The sequence below is a fragment of the Olea europaea genome, chromosome 7, assembly GCF_002742605.1.
Source record: "Olea europaea var. sylvestris chromosome 7, O_europaea_v1, whole genome shotgun sequence".
NCBI classification, from domain to species: Eukaryota; Viridiplantae; Streptophyta; class Magnoliopsida; order Lamiales; family Oleaceae; genus Olea; species Olea europaea.
The window spans coordinates 2,795,184-2,812,519 of NC_036243.1; the positions used below are offsets into that span (position 1 = coordinate 2,795,184).

General features: G+C 31.4%; 1 pseudogene; it reads right to left on the bottom strand.

Annotated features, from left to right (window-relative positions):
• Nucleotides 1-923: 923 nt before the first annotated feature.
• The window catches only part of LOC111397775, a 38,640-nt pseudogene continuing 22,227 nt past the window's right edge, over nt 924-17,336 (bottom strand).

A 17,336-nucleotide genomic window follows, 5' to 3' on the forward strand; every position in this document is an offset into this window, starting at 1 on the left:
AATTTGGAACGAATCTACAGCAAGGGTTTCGAAACTTAGCGGATATAACATCCCAAGATAAATACCAGAGGTATAAGAATGCTGGATGTCGATGATGATGCATTTGTAGTAGCTAAGAATGAAGGTTGTACGGTGCGTCAACAACTCTACTCTGTAATACACAAAGAATTCCGTAGATGATCTACATCCGTACTTAGACGCAATGTGGCGACACTATTGCTCTTGATATTGGCATGTAATATGTGAAGTATTTTGTAATTTACATTGGCAAAATAATTTTGAAAAATGACTGTCTGGATTTATTTGTAAAATTTACTAAATATTAGCTCATATTTATTTAAATTTTAAAAAGTATAGTAGTAGTAAATATTATGATTCTTTCGTACACAGTAAGAATTTGTTTGTACGAGTGGAGAGGTCAATTTTACCTACCAGAAAAGAATTCTAAAAGAAACCAACATAAAAATATGAAATCTATTGGATGTATTGTAATTAGTTACATCTATTAAACACTGTAATTTAACGCATTCAGACACGTGCACGTAATCTGATGTACTTACCAGAAAAGATTCAGCAAAAACTTAAGGCTGTTGAAGACATAACTATGATCTTCAGTAGCTCATATCCACCCAAAAAGTAAATCCTAATACCTTAATGCACAAAAATAAAAGTTCTTATTTTCTTCTATAGTACTGTACACAAAAACTTAGCTCTTAAGTGAAAGCAAAAGTTCGAAAGAAATTTTGGAATCAAACTGCAACATGTATTTTTTAAGTTCTATTTACCTTCCACAATAAACAAGGCTAGAGTCCTACAAATCTGAAGTACATGTTTTGCATAAAATATAGATTTTTATAACCAATTTTTTAAAACTACCCACTTCTATCTAAGCTAAGCTATCAAATATGCCACAAAAGTCATCTTCATTTGAGGACGAGCATGATGCTTTGTTGTCTTCTATGCTCATAACTAATAACCAATTCCTTAGCGACGCAAAAGTTGTCCTTGGCTTGGCAGATGGTGCCAAAGGCTTCTTCGTCACTGGCCGATTCAGGAATATTCAATGACAGTCGGATCCCCCAAATTGAAGTGCGAAGGAACGGATTACACAACTTCTCTTGCTTTAACGTCGTTGGGATCTAAAGCAAGTCAATGAACTATTATTATTAACAAATAATATTACACAAAAGGAAGGAATACTATTACCCCCAAAAGAATCAAAAAACAAAAACGTTACATATCATTTTAATTTGTAACCTGTAAGTATGTGTTGCAATCATGATGAGGAGCTCCATATTTCATGTGGTTTATTTTATCAAACTAGGGACGCATATTCATATCAAGGACGAGAAGCCAAACATCGCTGTGTATATTAGCAATCCTGAAGAATTTTATGAACCTTGTGGTGATAAATGTGCAGACATTTTCATCACAGGAGCAGCAGTATGGTTCATACGTGCAGGAAATATTTCACCAATAAACATCGAGAAAGTTGAAGAGCTATAGAAAATACCGTTGGCAACCCCTTGTTTTGTAGATGTGTAAAACCAATTATTTGTGGCCCATATAATATTAAAAAATTAATTAAAGGTGATTAATATTACTAAAATCCTATTGGCCCAATTGAGAAATGGTAGTTTTATAGTTGTTTACTTTGATGGAAAGTTGAGAGTTTTATGGCACAAAAGGAGACTGCCTCTCTCTGCCTATAAATTTGAATGAAATCCATCAATTAATTCATTCAATAAAAGAGAGGAAAAGTGAGAGAACGGTTTCTTTAATTTAACAGTTTATTATTTTGCAAATCTAAAATTCTCAATTATTGCCATGGATCAAGGTATGTTTTTTTTGATCAATTAAAATTCATATGTGAAAATCAAGAATTCTAAAGATCTTGGTATTAGGGTTTAATGTCTTACATGTGGCATCAGAGCCAAGTTATGAAATTCTTGATTTTCCTTTAAAAATTTACTGTTTTTCGTACGGGATTGTTAATTTTCCTTATCAATTTATAGATCAAGGTTTAAAATTAGAATGATGCTTCCACTACTGGATATATTAAACCATATCAATGGCCATTTAATTTCCCGTTTGCACTGATAATTATTAATGAAAGTTCCTTGTATTAAATGGCATGAATTTGTGTTCAATTTAAAATTGATTTTATCTATCATGTTGCCGATATGTATTCTGCTTATTTTGCATTTATTGCTGATGATGGCCAGGCATGGGTTTTTTATTACGTATGGGTTGAGCACTGTATACACAAGTCAATATGTTAAATTGATTTTTATATGTAGTTATTATCTTTAAAGCAGACAAGCTTTGCATATTGGAAGTTGATTTCCTCTTTCCAGAGAAACTAAATAAAAGTGTCAAAGAAGTGGTTTCAGGTAGCATATTTTGTGAAATTTGAATTATGGATTATATCTAATTTAATCACTTACTTCTTGTATCTTGTTTATTCATCTTCGAAAGTGAATAAAAATTCTATGGTAATTAATCTACACACAATAATTGGGATAGAAAATGATTTATCCAAAAGTTTTGATGACTAATTTAGATAAATGTTTTAGTTATGTAATTAATGTTTGATTAATGTTGTTTGTTAGTCACCAAAGTGGCCGAACTTGCGAACACTAAATTACGTAATTTATTTTTGGTCAATTACTCTTGGTGGTATGATGCTTATAAATGTAATATCAAGAGTATATTGACGTTCAAAGATTATAAAATTATTATGGATCGCCCAAAGGTTGATCGGTTAATTTTATTAATCTTGAATATGATCGTGGTTAATTGATTTACTTGGTCGGATGTGTTTTGTATATCCAAAGATATCATACATGTTTGATTAGAATATGTTTAATTACCAATTAAGTGAAATTTAATTAGCATCATTATATTTATTATGATGGTATAACGTAATATCACCCAAAGGAGAATTACGCTATACATTTATTGTTATCTGAATTTGAAATTAAAACTCAAAGTATTAATGTTAGAGTATTTTATATTTTGCAGTATCTGTTCCCGTTTCTCTGCATTCGCATGCTTCATCTGTACCACTGTTCAATGAGCTAAATTTCTCTGACTGGTGTGAACAAGTTAGTTCAACTTAGGTGTTTTGGACTTGGACTTGGCACTTCAAGTTGAGAAACCTGCTGATTTTACTAATGAGAGCAGTGCGGAGGAAAGATCTGTCCATAAAGCTTGGGAAAGGTCAAACAGATTAAGCTTAATGTTTATGCAGATGACCTTAGCAAAGAATATCAAGTCTACTATCCCTAAAACTGAGAATGCTAAGGAATATATGAAGTTTGTGGAAGAACGTTCCCAAACAGCTGACAAATCACTTGCTGGCACACTGATGAGTACCTTAACCACGATGAAATTTGATGTTTCTCGTACCATGCATGAGCATGTTACTGAAATGAGTAACATTGTAGCAACACTTAGGACTCTTGGGATGACTATGGATGATAACTTTTTGGTACAATTTATCATCAACTCTTTGCCTCCCGAGTACGGTCCATTCCATATGAACTTAATACCTTAAAGGATAAATGGAATGTAAATGAATTGCATAGTATGCTCGTGCAAGAGGAGACAAAGCTTAAGAATCAAGGAACTCATTCTGTTCGTCTCGTAAGTCATCAAGGAGCTGGAAAGAAATATAAGAAAAGATCTAGAAAGGGCATTAAGCAAGGACCACTAAAGATAAATGAGTCTTCTACCCATATCCACAATAAGGAACACAAAAAGGATACGTGTCATTTCTGTCACAAACCTGGGCACCATAAAAAGGATTGCCTGAAACGTAAGGCATGGTTCGAAAGTAAAGGGATTCCTTTCAACCCAGACCATAAATTCAAATGAAAAGTTTGTCCTCATGGGAAATCGAGTCAAACCTCCAGTTGAAGCCATTGGAACTTATCGTTTGATTTTAGATACTGGACATTATTTAGATTTATTTCAGACTCTATATGTACCTTCTATTTCTCGTAATTTAGTTTCCTTATCAAAACTTGATTCTATTGGATATTTCTTTGATGGTGGAAATAGATGTTTAAATTTGTTTAAACAAAATCGTCTTATCGGTTCCGCTATTCTTTGTGATGGCTTATATAAATTAAAGTTTGATAACCTCTTTGCCAAGACTCTTTTGACCTTGCATCATAATATTGGTACTAAACGTGGTTTACTGAATGAACGATCTGCTAACTTATGGCATAAACGTTTGGGTCACATATCCAAGGAAAGGATAGAAAGATTAGTAAAGAATAAAATCCTTCCTGACTTGGATTTTAGCGATCTTGAAACTTGTGTGGATTGTATTAAGGGTAAACAAACCAAACACACAAAGAAAGGAGCCACAAGAAGCACACAGCTTCTTGACATAATACATACCGATATATGTGGGCCTTTTGATGTTTCATCATTTGGTGGGAAAAAGTATTTTATCACCTTTATTGATGATTTTTCACGCTATGGTTATGTCTATCTACTACATGAAAAGTCTCAAGTTGTAAATGCTTTAGAAATTTTTGTCAATGAAATTGAACGACAATTAGACAGAAATGTGAAAATTATTAGATCTGATAGAGGTGGTGAATATTATGGAAAGTATGATTAAACTGGACAACACCCAAGTCCATTTGCTAAATTTCTTGAAAGACATGGCATATGTTCTCAATACACTATGCCAAGCACACCACAACAAAATGGTGTGGCTGAAAGGCGTAATCGTACTCTATAGAAATGGTTAGATGTATGTTAAGCAGTTCTTCTTTACCCATATCTTTGTGGATGTTTGCATTAAAGACTGTTATATATCTACAAAACAGGGTTCCTAGTAAGGCAGTTCCAAAGACTCCTTTTGAACTATGGACGGGAAGGAAACCCAGTTTAAGGCACCTGCATATTTGGGATTGCCCAGCAGAAGCAAGAATTTATAATCCATGTGAAAAGAAACTGGACTCAAGAACAATCAGTGGATTTTTCATTGGTTATCCAGAAAAATCAAAAGGGTATAGATTTTATTGTCCTAACCATAGTACTAGAATTGTTGAAACTGGAAATGCTAGGTTCATTGAGAATGGTGAAGTTAGTTTGAGTTTTGAACCACGAAATGTGGAAATACAAGAAGTTAGAGTTTAAGTTTCTCTACCCTCAACTTCTTCTAATGTTGTTGTTCCTCAAATTGTTGAACGACATGAAAATTTACCTGAACAACAAATAAATGGTCAAACACCTCACAATGAAGTTGCCACCGATGAACCTGCATTAAATGAACCACAAGAAATAACATTAAGAAGGTCACAAAGACAACGTAGACCTGCTATTTCTGATGATTATGTGGTTTACCTGCAAGAGTCTGAATTTGACTTGGAAATTGTTGATGATGATCCAGTTTCATTTTCACAAGCCATTGAGAGCGCTAATTTTGATAAGTGGTTAGATGCTATGAAAGATGAGTTGAAATCTATGGAACATAATGAAGTCTGGGATCTCGTTGAATTACCAGAATCATGTAAAAGAGTTGGGTGTAAATGGGTCTTTAAGACCAAGCGCGACTCTAATGGTAATATCGAACGACATAAAGCTAGACTTGTTGCCAAAGGTTTTACTCAGAAAAGTGGCATTGATTATAAGGAGACATTTTGACCAGTCTCTAAGAAAGACTCGCTCAGAATTATAATGGCCTTAGTAGCTCATTATGACTTAGAACTACATCAAATGGATGTGAAAACCGCCTTTCTAAATGGAAATTTAGATGAAGTTTATATGGATCAACCTGAAGGTTTTTCAGTTAAAGGAAAGGAACACATGGTATGTAAGTTAAAGAAATCAATATATGGACTTAAACAGGCTTCCCGTCAATGGTATCTTAAGTTCAACGATACCATTACTTCCTTTGGATTTAAGAAAAACGTCGTTGATCGATGTATATATCTGAAGGTCAGTGGGAGCAAGTTTATATTTCTGATTCTGTATGTTGATGATATCTTGCTAGCTACTAATGATTTTGGTCTATTATACGAGACTAAGAAATTTCTCTCTAAAAATTTTGAAATGAAAGACATGGGAGAGGCAACCTATGTAATTGGAATTGAAATATTCCGTGATAGGTCACAAGGGTTGTTAGGGTTGTCTCAGAAAGTATACATCAATAAAGTTTTAGAGAGATTCAATATGAAAAATTGTTCAGCGAATGTTGTTCCAATTCAGAAAGGAGACAAATTTAGTCTCATGCAATGTCCTAAAAACGAATTGGAACGCAAACAAATGACAGTTATTCCTTATGCATCTCTTCTTGGGAGCTTAATGTATGCTCAGACTTACACCAAACCAGATATCAGTTTTGCTGTTGAAATGCTGGGCAGGTATCAAAGTAACCCAGGACTTGATCATTGGAAAGCTGCAAAGAAAGTATTGAGATACTTGCAAGGAACGAAAGATCACATGCTCACTTATATGAGATCTGATAACTTGGAAGTCATTGGATATTCAGATTCGGACTTTGCTGGATGTGTGGATACTAGAAAGTCCACATTTGGCTATTTGTTCCTCTTAGCTGGAGGGGCTATATCATGGAAAAGTGTGAAGCAGTCAATCATTGCTGCATCCACTATGGAAGCCGAGTTTGTGGCATGCTTAGAGGCCACAGTTCAAGGAAATTGGCTGCGGAACTTTATTTCAAGACTTGGGATCGTCGACAGTAAAGCCAAGCCATTGAAACTTTACTGTGATAATTCTGCAGCAGTCTTCTTTTCAAATAACGACAAGTACTCTAAAGGTGCTAAGCACATGGAATTGAAGTACTTTGCCGTTAAAGAAGAAGTTCAAAAACAAAAGGGTGTCAATCGAGCATATTAGCACCAATCTTATGATTGCGGATCCATTAACAAAAGGATTGCCACCAAAGACATTCAATGAACATGTCGAAAGGATGGGCATTATTGAAAATTATCATTAACATTATTATGCAATTTATGATGCTTATGTATTGACATTTTGGGCTCATTTATGTATTGTTTTTGACAAAATATTATTCCTGTCATAACTGTTGGTACATGTACGTGAATGAATTATGCAAATGCTGACAGGGATAGTCTTTTCGAAGACATTAATGTAATGCAATTATCGAACTTCTCATTATGTGTCATGTTGGGTAGGGACTAATACTATAGTACATGGAAGGAATTATGCTTATATGATGGTGTAAAACCGCCATGACTCTTATTAGTCTTTACTTAAGGATGATATATTAAGTGACCAATGTATGATGGATTTTAGCTAATGGTATGCGCATTATGTTATATACCACATAACAAAACAATATTACACGGGTCAAGTGGGAGAATGTAAAACCAATTATTTGTGGCCCATGTAATATTAAAGAATTAATTAAAGGTGATTAATATTACTAAAATCCTATTGGCCCAATTGAGAAATGGTAGTTTTATAATTGTCTACTTTGATGGAAAGTTGAGAGTTTTATGGCACAAAAGGAGACTGCCTCTCTCTGTCTATAAATGTGAATGAAATACATCAATTAATTCATTCAATAAAAGAGAAGAAAAGTGAGAACGGTTTCTTTAATTTAACAGTTTATTATTTTGCAGATCTAAAATTCTCAATTATTGTCATGGATCAAGGTATGTTTTCTTGATCAATTAAAATTCATATGTGAAAATCAAGAATTCTAAAGATCTTGGTATTAGGATTTAATGTCTTACAAGATGTGCTACGTGGGCAGCATAAGATTGTAGTTCTTCATTACCCAGTTCTATAGATAGTGCAAACTTTGAATACTCTGAACAAAATTGCAATGCATTTAGCCTTCATGAAGCTTTCAGCTTGAAGATAAAATAAATAAAAGAAAAAGAAAAACATTGAAATTTCAACCTTGCTTGCCAATGTATATTCATGACCACAATATATTTTTGTATCCTCTGGCAGCAATTTAATCTTACTCAGGGAAGAAAACATCTGGTACAAAAAATGCATTACCATCATGACCTTTAGATCAAATCCTTTTCTTGGAGATTTTATTTTTTCATGGTGTGGGTGTTAACCACTGTGCATATCTTCTTCACAAACTTTTGAGTTTGTAAAAGAAATAACATCAGCATACTAGATATCCTAATCACCTGATCAGGAGTTCCGTTCAAGAGCTTGCCACATGACAAGCTGAACAAAGTGTCTCCTGTAAAAATTGACTTTGATCCAGGGAAGTAGAAACTAATATGTCCTGCTCGATTTTGGAAAAAGTCAAAGATTTAGGCAGCAAGGTAGAACCAAACTGAAAAATAAAGAATAAATAAATATTAAAAATCAGAAGGTACTTTAATTGAAACCATTTGGGCATATCCAGTCTTAAAAAAGGAATCTTAAATAATTGCACCTTTTGACAAAATGCACCGTCAATTTGCAAAAGTTAGAAAAGTCTTCAACAAATCTTTTCTTTGTCTTCTCTTTTACAAAAGTAGGCATCAACTTTAGTCATATTGACTAAAATTCTTTAATTGATGATCATCTTTTGAATTTGTTTGCTCACCACTTTTGAATCTTGAAACATTTGCTTTACTTTTGTCTTAAAACTCAAACAAATTATTGAGATTGAATAATTCTTCATCAAAATAATCAAGATTGGGTCCTTGAAAAGGTTTTTCATTACTTTGATAAATATCATCAAAATAATCCTGAGACATTAAAATATCATCATCAAATAATTTCTGAACAAAGGAACTTGAGTTTGAGTCCATTTTTCTTCATCAATAAAAATGGCGTAATATTCATCGTTAAACATTAATTGCAATCTTAAATTATCAATATTTGTACCAAGCTTTTTCTTTGCAGCAAGAATGGATATTGATCTAATTTTTGTAAAAATTTCTCTTACATGATTTTTGAGTATGATTTCTTGGTCTTCCAGACAGTAACTTTTGATAAGAAATTTGAATCTGGCATTGGAAGATTACTTGACAAAGTACTCCAGATAGTAACAATTTGTTTGGCTGGAAAATATTCTTCAGTAAAAAAAGTATCATTGAATTTGACTTCTTCAGCAATCCATTCAAGAAGAATAGTTGAAATTCAATTTTGAGGGTTTTGACTTTGAATTCAAAAAGATGATTAATGACTCTTTTGAGAGAGCTATTAAAAAAGAGAAATATCTATTTTTGAATAAATATAAATTGAGGAAATAAATCTCCATTCAATCATTTGACGAATTTCTTCAATAACGACGTTAATGATTGAAGTACCTTTAAGGGTAAAATGAAGTTTCACGAGTTGCAAAACCATTGAAATAAAAGTTATCAAAAATTCTAAAAATAATTTGTTTGAATTTTTTAGCACAAGTAGGGTCTCTATTGATAATATTTTGATAAATATCATCAGGAAGTTTTAAGACTTCCTTCATAAGATTTCTTTTATTCCTTTTCAATAGGAATATATTTTGAGAAGGTTCTTTTGAAATATTTTGAAGAATAATTCTTTTCTTTTTCTTATAATTTTTCTAAAAATTTTTGATAATTTTATTACTATTGTCAAAAATTTCAGTATTATTTTTTAGATATCTTATAATATCCTTATTACTTCTTTGATAATAAGTAGTAATAATATCATCAAGATTATCCTTCTGAAATTTAAAAAGTCTTGTATGAGTTTTAAACTCATAAAATTTTGATTCAATTCGTGAATAGGAATCTGATTGAGAAGATTTACATTTGGTCAAAGAATTTGATTCTTTGATTGAGAAAGGTCTGTATCTTGTAACATTTTTGTCTTCAAAAGACTTTGATGAAGATCCAGAAAAGAGACAGTCTTTTGCATACATATCTCTCAACAAAAAATTTGCAGGAGAAAAGTCTTGCAGAATAGTTTGAAGTTTTTCAAATAAATAGTACCATAAAATAAAATAAAAACAAAATATGTTGTCTTTTGGAAATTTGAAAAAGTTGAAAAATACTTGACTTGACATATTTGGAATCTGCTTTAACACCCTACCAAAGCCTAAATCAGGGGCATCGGTTTCGACAATTATTGAAACAGTGGGGTCAAGAATTGATAAGTATAGAATATTTTTGACAGCTTTTTTGGACAGGTAATTTGCACTCGTGAGACCATGGGTCCGGGTTCTTTTGTAGTCTTTTGAAAAGAGGAACACAAATCAACCTTATCTCTTTGATAAAGTCGCCGACATAATTGACGCAACCAAGGAATTTTTGAAGAGAAGATTTGTCTAAGATTTCATCAAAAAAAATTTCAGTAAAATCTAGACTTCTCTGAATTGGAATAATTGAACCATTTTGAATATTATGACCTAAAAATCTTATCTTTGTTTGACATAAAACAATCTTTTCAGTAGAAACTGCTAATCCATTTTTCTTAATAACATGCATGAATGTATTGATATACTTGAAATGTTGTTCTATACTTTTAGAGAATATAAGAACATCATCAATGTAAACAATGATAAAATTTGAAAAATGATTGAAAATATCATGCATGATTTTTTGAAATTCAGAAGGAGCATTTTTTAGATCAAAAGGCATAACATTCCATTCGTATTGACCGAAAGGAACATTGAAAGCAGTTTTGTACTTATCTTCTTCTTTAATTTGAATCTGCTAGAAACCTGACTTCATATTAAATTTTGAGAAAATAACAGCTTTGAATAATCTATTCAAAATATTTTTCTTTTGAGGAAGTGGATATCGAATCCATTGAAGAGCATTATTGAGAGGCTTGTAATTGATAACAAGACGTGGAGCCCCGCGTTCAATTTCAGTCGAATTATTAACATAGAATGTTGAACAGCTCCAAGGAGATTTGCTCGGACGAATTAAACATTTGTCAAGTAAATCATTGATTTCATTGATATAAAAGTCTAACAATTCTTTATTCATTTGAAAAGGACGAGATTTTGTAAGAATATTTGATTCATGAAAATCAGAATTGTATGGAAGAGATACCACATGTTTCTTATGATCCCAAAAAGCATTTGGAATAGTAGAACAAATCTCTTTTTCCATTTGTTTTTGAAGATTTGGAATTTTTTCTCGAATTGAAGGATTTTACAATTGTTCTTCAATTCTTTGAAATTTAATTTCTTCTTTGAGAAATCGAATATAATTTTTCTTGAAATTAATATTATTAACAATTTTTGAAATTGATGCTTCTTTTAAAGAATTAACATCTTTATAAGGAGGATTTTTAAATTTAAAACAAATTTCTTGATCAAATATTTTTATAGTTAAACATTTTGAAGTAGTTTGAAAAGGATAAATTTGAACAATAAAAGGAGTACCAAGAATTACTTCTTAATCCAAATCTTTTACAAGATAAAAAATATTTTTGAAACAAATATTTGAATTACAAACATGAGCTTTTGAAAGTTTATATTGAATGTTGAGTTTCTTAGAACTGGCACTATAAAGACGCTCATTAGTTTTTTCAAAATATTTTGTAGGTATCAATCCTACACGAATACAATTTTGATCAGCTCCAAAATTAATAAGGACTCTAGAAGTGAATTTAAATTCTTTGTTGACCAATAGTCATATTGCAGTACCATTTTTTAAGTTGAACACGATTAATGACATTAATCATTTCTTCTTCAGATTGAATATTTGAAGGAATGAGAGGATTTGATTCTTTACCGGAAGAACTGGAAGAAGATGAATAAGAAGGAGTCTTTGACTTTAACTTCTTATCTTAAGTTTTGAGAAGAGAAACTTCCATTCTAACATCTTTCATTTGACGTTCAAGAATAGAAATTTGAGACTTCATGGAAGTGACTTCTGATTTTAAATCAAAACTAGAAGATTTTGAAGTTTCGAAATGATTTAAAACTTTTTGCATATTGAAAGGTTCAGCTTTTGAATTTGAAGAAAGAAGGGAATTAAACTTATTTTTGAGCTGTGGATTACCAATTTGATCAACAATCTCTTTAATAAGTTCTTCTTGTTTAGTAAGAACATTTACAGTTTTACAACCACAAAGTTCTTTACTTCAACTTGAAGAGGATTGAGAGTTTGAACTAGATTCAGATGCTGAATCTTCTTGATGTTGATAAATATGTTCTAACTCTGAGTTAGACTCATTATCAGAAGTGGAATTTTAATCAATAAGATTGAAAAGTTGAAATTTAATATCTTCATCAATTTGAAGATTATTAATCTTGTCTTTGAGATGACACTTATTAGAATGATGCCTAGATTTTTGACATTTCCAACAAGTAACGTTGTTTTTTCTTGAAAATCTTTTCTTTTGAAATTTCTTTTTAGAATAATTTTTTGAACAAGAAGGTTTTTGAAAATACTTTTCTTTTGAATAAACTTTTCTTTTTGAAAATTCTTTTCTGTTCGTTTTTTAAGGAGGAATAATTTTCTCAAATTCATATTGTTCACAGAATAATCCAAGTTCTTTGTGACTATCTAATCTTTTTGTTTGCAATTTGGATTTAAGCTTGAGTTCTTTATAGAGAGCTAATCCTTCTCTGTTAATGAAGCAAATCAATTCTCCGCATGAAAGAACATCATAAGGAATATTATTTGAATGTTACTTTTTATAGAATTTTTGACTCTTTCAGAAAATAATTTTAGAAGTCCAGGTAAAAATCTTTCTTTCCAATAAGTTTGATTACAATCTTTTCGTGAAAATACACGGGATAGAATTATGTCTTTATACCAACGAAAATCTTGTAAGCTTAAACAATTTAAAGTTAATAAAATACTTGAAATTTTTTCTAAAACATCTGTTGGAGATCCAATAAAATGTTTAATAATTCAATAAATTATTGTATTAAAACAATCATTTGAACCATCAGGTTTGAAAGCTTGAGCAATTTGAATTTTCTCTTGTTCAGTAATATAACTGAACCACCAATTATTAATTTGACCAGAAAATCCTTGAATAATATTGTTTGTTGCCTCAATTGGAGAAACTCCTTCTTGAATATAGGCGTTATAACAAGCGCCCATACTTTCAATAATTTCAAAATTTTGATATTTAGTTAAACCATCTATATTAGAGATAGTTATTCTTGAACCAAAGAATGTTGTAGGCATTTTAGCCTTTTGTTTGAAAAGTAAATCTGGAGGAGTGTTTTTTGGATAATAAGGAGGAATTTTTGAAAATTGAACTTTTTTATCTTGAAGTTTATTGATTTGAGAAACTTCATCATCAATAAATTGAGATTCAATATCGTCAATAGTATTGATGTTATTTGAAGTAGAGGATGATGATATTTTTGATAACTAAGTAGCAAGTTCTTTTAGAACATTAATCTCAGTTTTGAGACCATTTTTGGGTTTAGCCCCATGCCTGTTAATTAAAACTAGCTCAATAGGCTTAATACCTTTTGAAGAGGATGATGTCTCAGGTTCAGAATTTATTTCAATTTTGTTAAGTTGAGTACCTACAAATTGAAGAACCACATTTGTGTAGTTATTTTGAGCTTGAATATTTTTTATATTTTTAGCAGCAATTTGAGATTCATCAGGTCGTTCTTCACATGCCTTTTTGAAAGGAGAAGCAAGAACTTCTGTATTTTCATGTGGAACTACAATCTCTTGTAAATAAGGATGAGAAGATTGGATATTCTCACCAGAAGGAGTTTTCCAAGTCTTTTGTGGAATATTAGTAACTAGAATAGATTTTTCTTTCTTTGATTTTGAAGAAATCTTTGAAAAAGTAGGTTTTTTGTTGAAAACTTTGAAATAAGCCCATTCATAAAAACTTAAATCTTCATGGAATTCTTCAAATTATTCCCAATAAGATTCTCGTTCTTCTTTTGAAAAACTTTGACGAAATATTTTTCGAAAACTTTTAACATCAGGAGTTTTATCAGTTTTGAATTCATTTCTTCGGTCAATTGTAAAAGAAATAACATTTATTTGATGATCAAGTCTTTCATTTTGAGTAGAAAACATGTCAAAAAAAGTTGGAGAAGCAGGTTGTTCTGATTCTTCTTTTTCTATATCTTTTTTTTAGAATATTGAGGTTTTGGAATATTTGGAGTAAAATCAACACCTGAAAGAGAAGATGTTGAAAATCTTGTAGATTGATAAGAAGATCTAGGTTTATCTTCAGATCTCGAAGAATAGGATCTTTGAAACTTAAAGGAAGATCCTTTGAAAGTCATTTTGACGTTTCCATCTGGAAAAGTAAGAATTTGATTTGGAATTGTTTGAACAAAAGTAGGAATAGGATTTTGAACATTTTTTAAAATTTCATTCTAGTCCACGTCTTTGAAGATTCCAAGGAATTCTCTTGGGAATCATGGTGTTTGAATGAAAAAGATTACATTCAACCAAAAGACTTTCATCTTTAGGAGATGAACGTGAAGTACCAATATTGAGTTAAGTATTTATTAGCTTGTAATATATCCTGTATATTACAGCAAAAGCATCGAAATCGAGATTTTTGGTTTGAGTATGGAGATTTAGAGCGTTAAGAATAGCTCCATCATTGAGATTAATTGAAAATTTTGGATAACAATTTGAATAAATTGGACCACTTTCTAGATTTGACTCTAGAACAAATAATAATGAGTTTTCAAATTTGAGGAATCTCTTATCTCGAAGAGTTAAGAGAATTGGAATATCTAACCCAAGTCTAAACAAATGTTTGATGACAATTTGAACTAATCCAACATGAAGATATTTCAATTTCTTCATGTGGGATTCAATTGATTCTTTTGAAAATAGATTGATATGAGCATTTTGATTTTTAATTGATAATGTTTGTTCAAAAGTTTTGATAACATAATTTTGAGTAAAATCAAATTTTATAATTTCATAGATAGAATTCTTTTCTACTTTTGGAATTATCCAATTATGCAGTTTTTGTTGTATTTGAGCAATTTGAAGTTCATAACTATTGAAATCATTTGATGAAGATGATGTAGATGATTGATCAATTTCTTCTTCATTTTGAAAAACATTTGAAATATTTTCAAATCTATTTCTAGACCTCTGAAACCAATTTGAAAAAGAGGACATAATTAGATTTAATGAAATTATAACGATTTACCACAATAAAAACAATTAAATAAGATAGATTGATTCTTACCAAGCCTACAAACGGGACGACCCTAAGACGCCTTCCCCGCTAACAACTAGCTGATCAAGGTCTATTCAGTAAACATCCCGAAATCAAATCAGGTTCTCCTATTTGAATAGTGCCTATAGTGGTAAACCACTACACCTCATATATATATATATATATATATATATATATATATATATATATATATATATATATATCTTCTTTACAATTACTGAAACTTATAGTACATCCATCTGAAATAGTTCCAGAATGGCATTAAAAATTCTTTACTTTAAAGCAGAAATTTTTCACGCAAGCACCCAACATTTTTCAGTGAAAGGTCTGTAAATTACTGAGAAATCCATAACAAAATATTGATCTACACAACTCAATTCTCTCTCTCTCTTTCTCTCTCTTCGGGTTTTTAATCGATCTGATTTTTGTCCATCCTTGAGTCTGTTCACCATCAAGTTTTTTTTATTGGCACGCACGGAAATATCCAGTTTTAGATATGACATATCCATATACGGAAACCATGCTATGCATTACCCCTATACAGGTTGCGTCACATAGATATGCCCAGCTCTTGCTACAAAATATCAATCATTTTTTCCTTTCTGAACTCTAATATAAGATGGTTGTGAGATGGAATCGGAAAGAAATACCAGTTCCTACTTCTTAAAGCCTTGTTTCTGAAGAATCTATCCCGAACCAGCCAGATACACTTGATTCCTAACCCACTTGTCAATCAGGATATATATAAACCCATTTATGGAATGATGTATAGACAAATTTGTACAGTTATATGTTTCCATAGCTGTTAGCCTAGATTGAGGATTATTGCTGATTTTCAGATAGAGCTGAATGTCCTGATACTCGACGGTCTATTACCTGCTCGTGCATGTTTCTTGGTAATTCTCTAATCTCTTAAAAGAGTAAGAAACAAGCTCGAGTTTCTAAATCTTCTACTGAATCTGAATACCACGCCTATATAAACCTATCCATGGCATGATGTATAGATAAATTAGTACAATTATACGTTTCCGTAATTGTTAACATATATAGATTGAGGATTAATGTTGATTTTCAGCATTGTAATTAAGGATGTAATGGCATAAATGTCTCTATTTAAAGAGAGGGATTCGGACAATGAAATTCACTGAAAATCATAGTTTACATTCAAAGGTTACAATACTTACCATGTGATTGATCACAAGCCAAACAATCACAATTGCAATGGAGAATGAAATGCTATTTGCTTTATTATGGGTATTAAGTGCCTAGATCTGGTCCGTGAAAATGGACAAATATTTCTAATTTCCACTTAAAAATGTTTAAGAATTCTGGAATGAAAGAGGATTCGAGTGATTCTAAAGTTCAAGCGGAAGAATGTTGAAGCATAGCTGTATGCATGTCCAAAAATTCAATTCAAAAAGGTAGAGAAAAATCCTGCATTGACCAAATTTATTTCACAAATATGCAACAGGTAATTCTATATTGAAGTGGCAAAACGATTACAGGAAGAGAACTGATTTCCAACAATAAAGCAACTAAAATTGAAGACAGAGTAAATATTCTATTTCCACGATTTCAAACTAAAAATAAACGTATTATCAAGATTTTAGCCAAAACCTCGTGTGTGACCGGGAGTTGCCATTACGACCACTTTGTGGCTTGTAAACATCCATTCATCCCTATCATCCTAAGTAATATCAATCCCAGGGATACTCTCCTTGTCTAAACTCGATCCAATGACCTACAAGGATGTATAGAAGGTTGAAAGATCTGTAGAAAGATCTAAAAATTAAAATTGGGGAAAATGTAGAAGTCACTGAATATGTATATGCACTCTCTCATTTTAACATTGATTACAACAGAAATCTTAATTCCTATTATAAAGCAAAAAAAGCAGCTTTATATGTATCATTTGGTATCCATTGCCTTTTTTATTGTGGAAGGGATGAGATATCAGGTCCCAGAAGTGTCAACCTTATACCATCTCTTGATCAGAACCCAAGTAGATCATTTGGCCCTTCAGGAAAACCGTTTAAGGGCGACATTCCATTTCTTGTCCTCCAAATAATTTCCCATCTTCGAAATTTATATACCATTGAATCATCTTAACACACGAGTGTAAATAAAAATAACATGTGAGGACATTTTTAGACACCCCAAAAGAGACATTTTAACCATGCAGATACTTGATGGCTAACTCAAGTCATCAAGTTTACAACATTTCCATATTCTGATAATATCTTACCAATTCGATACTT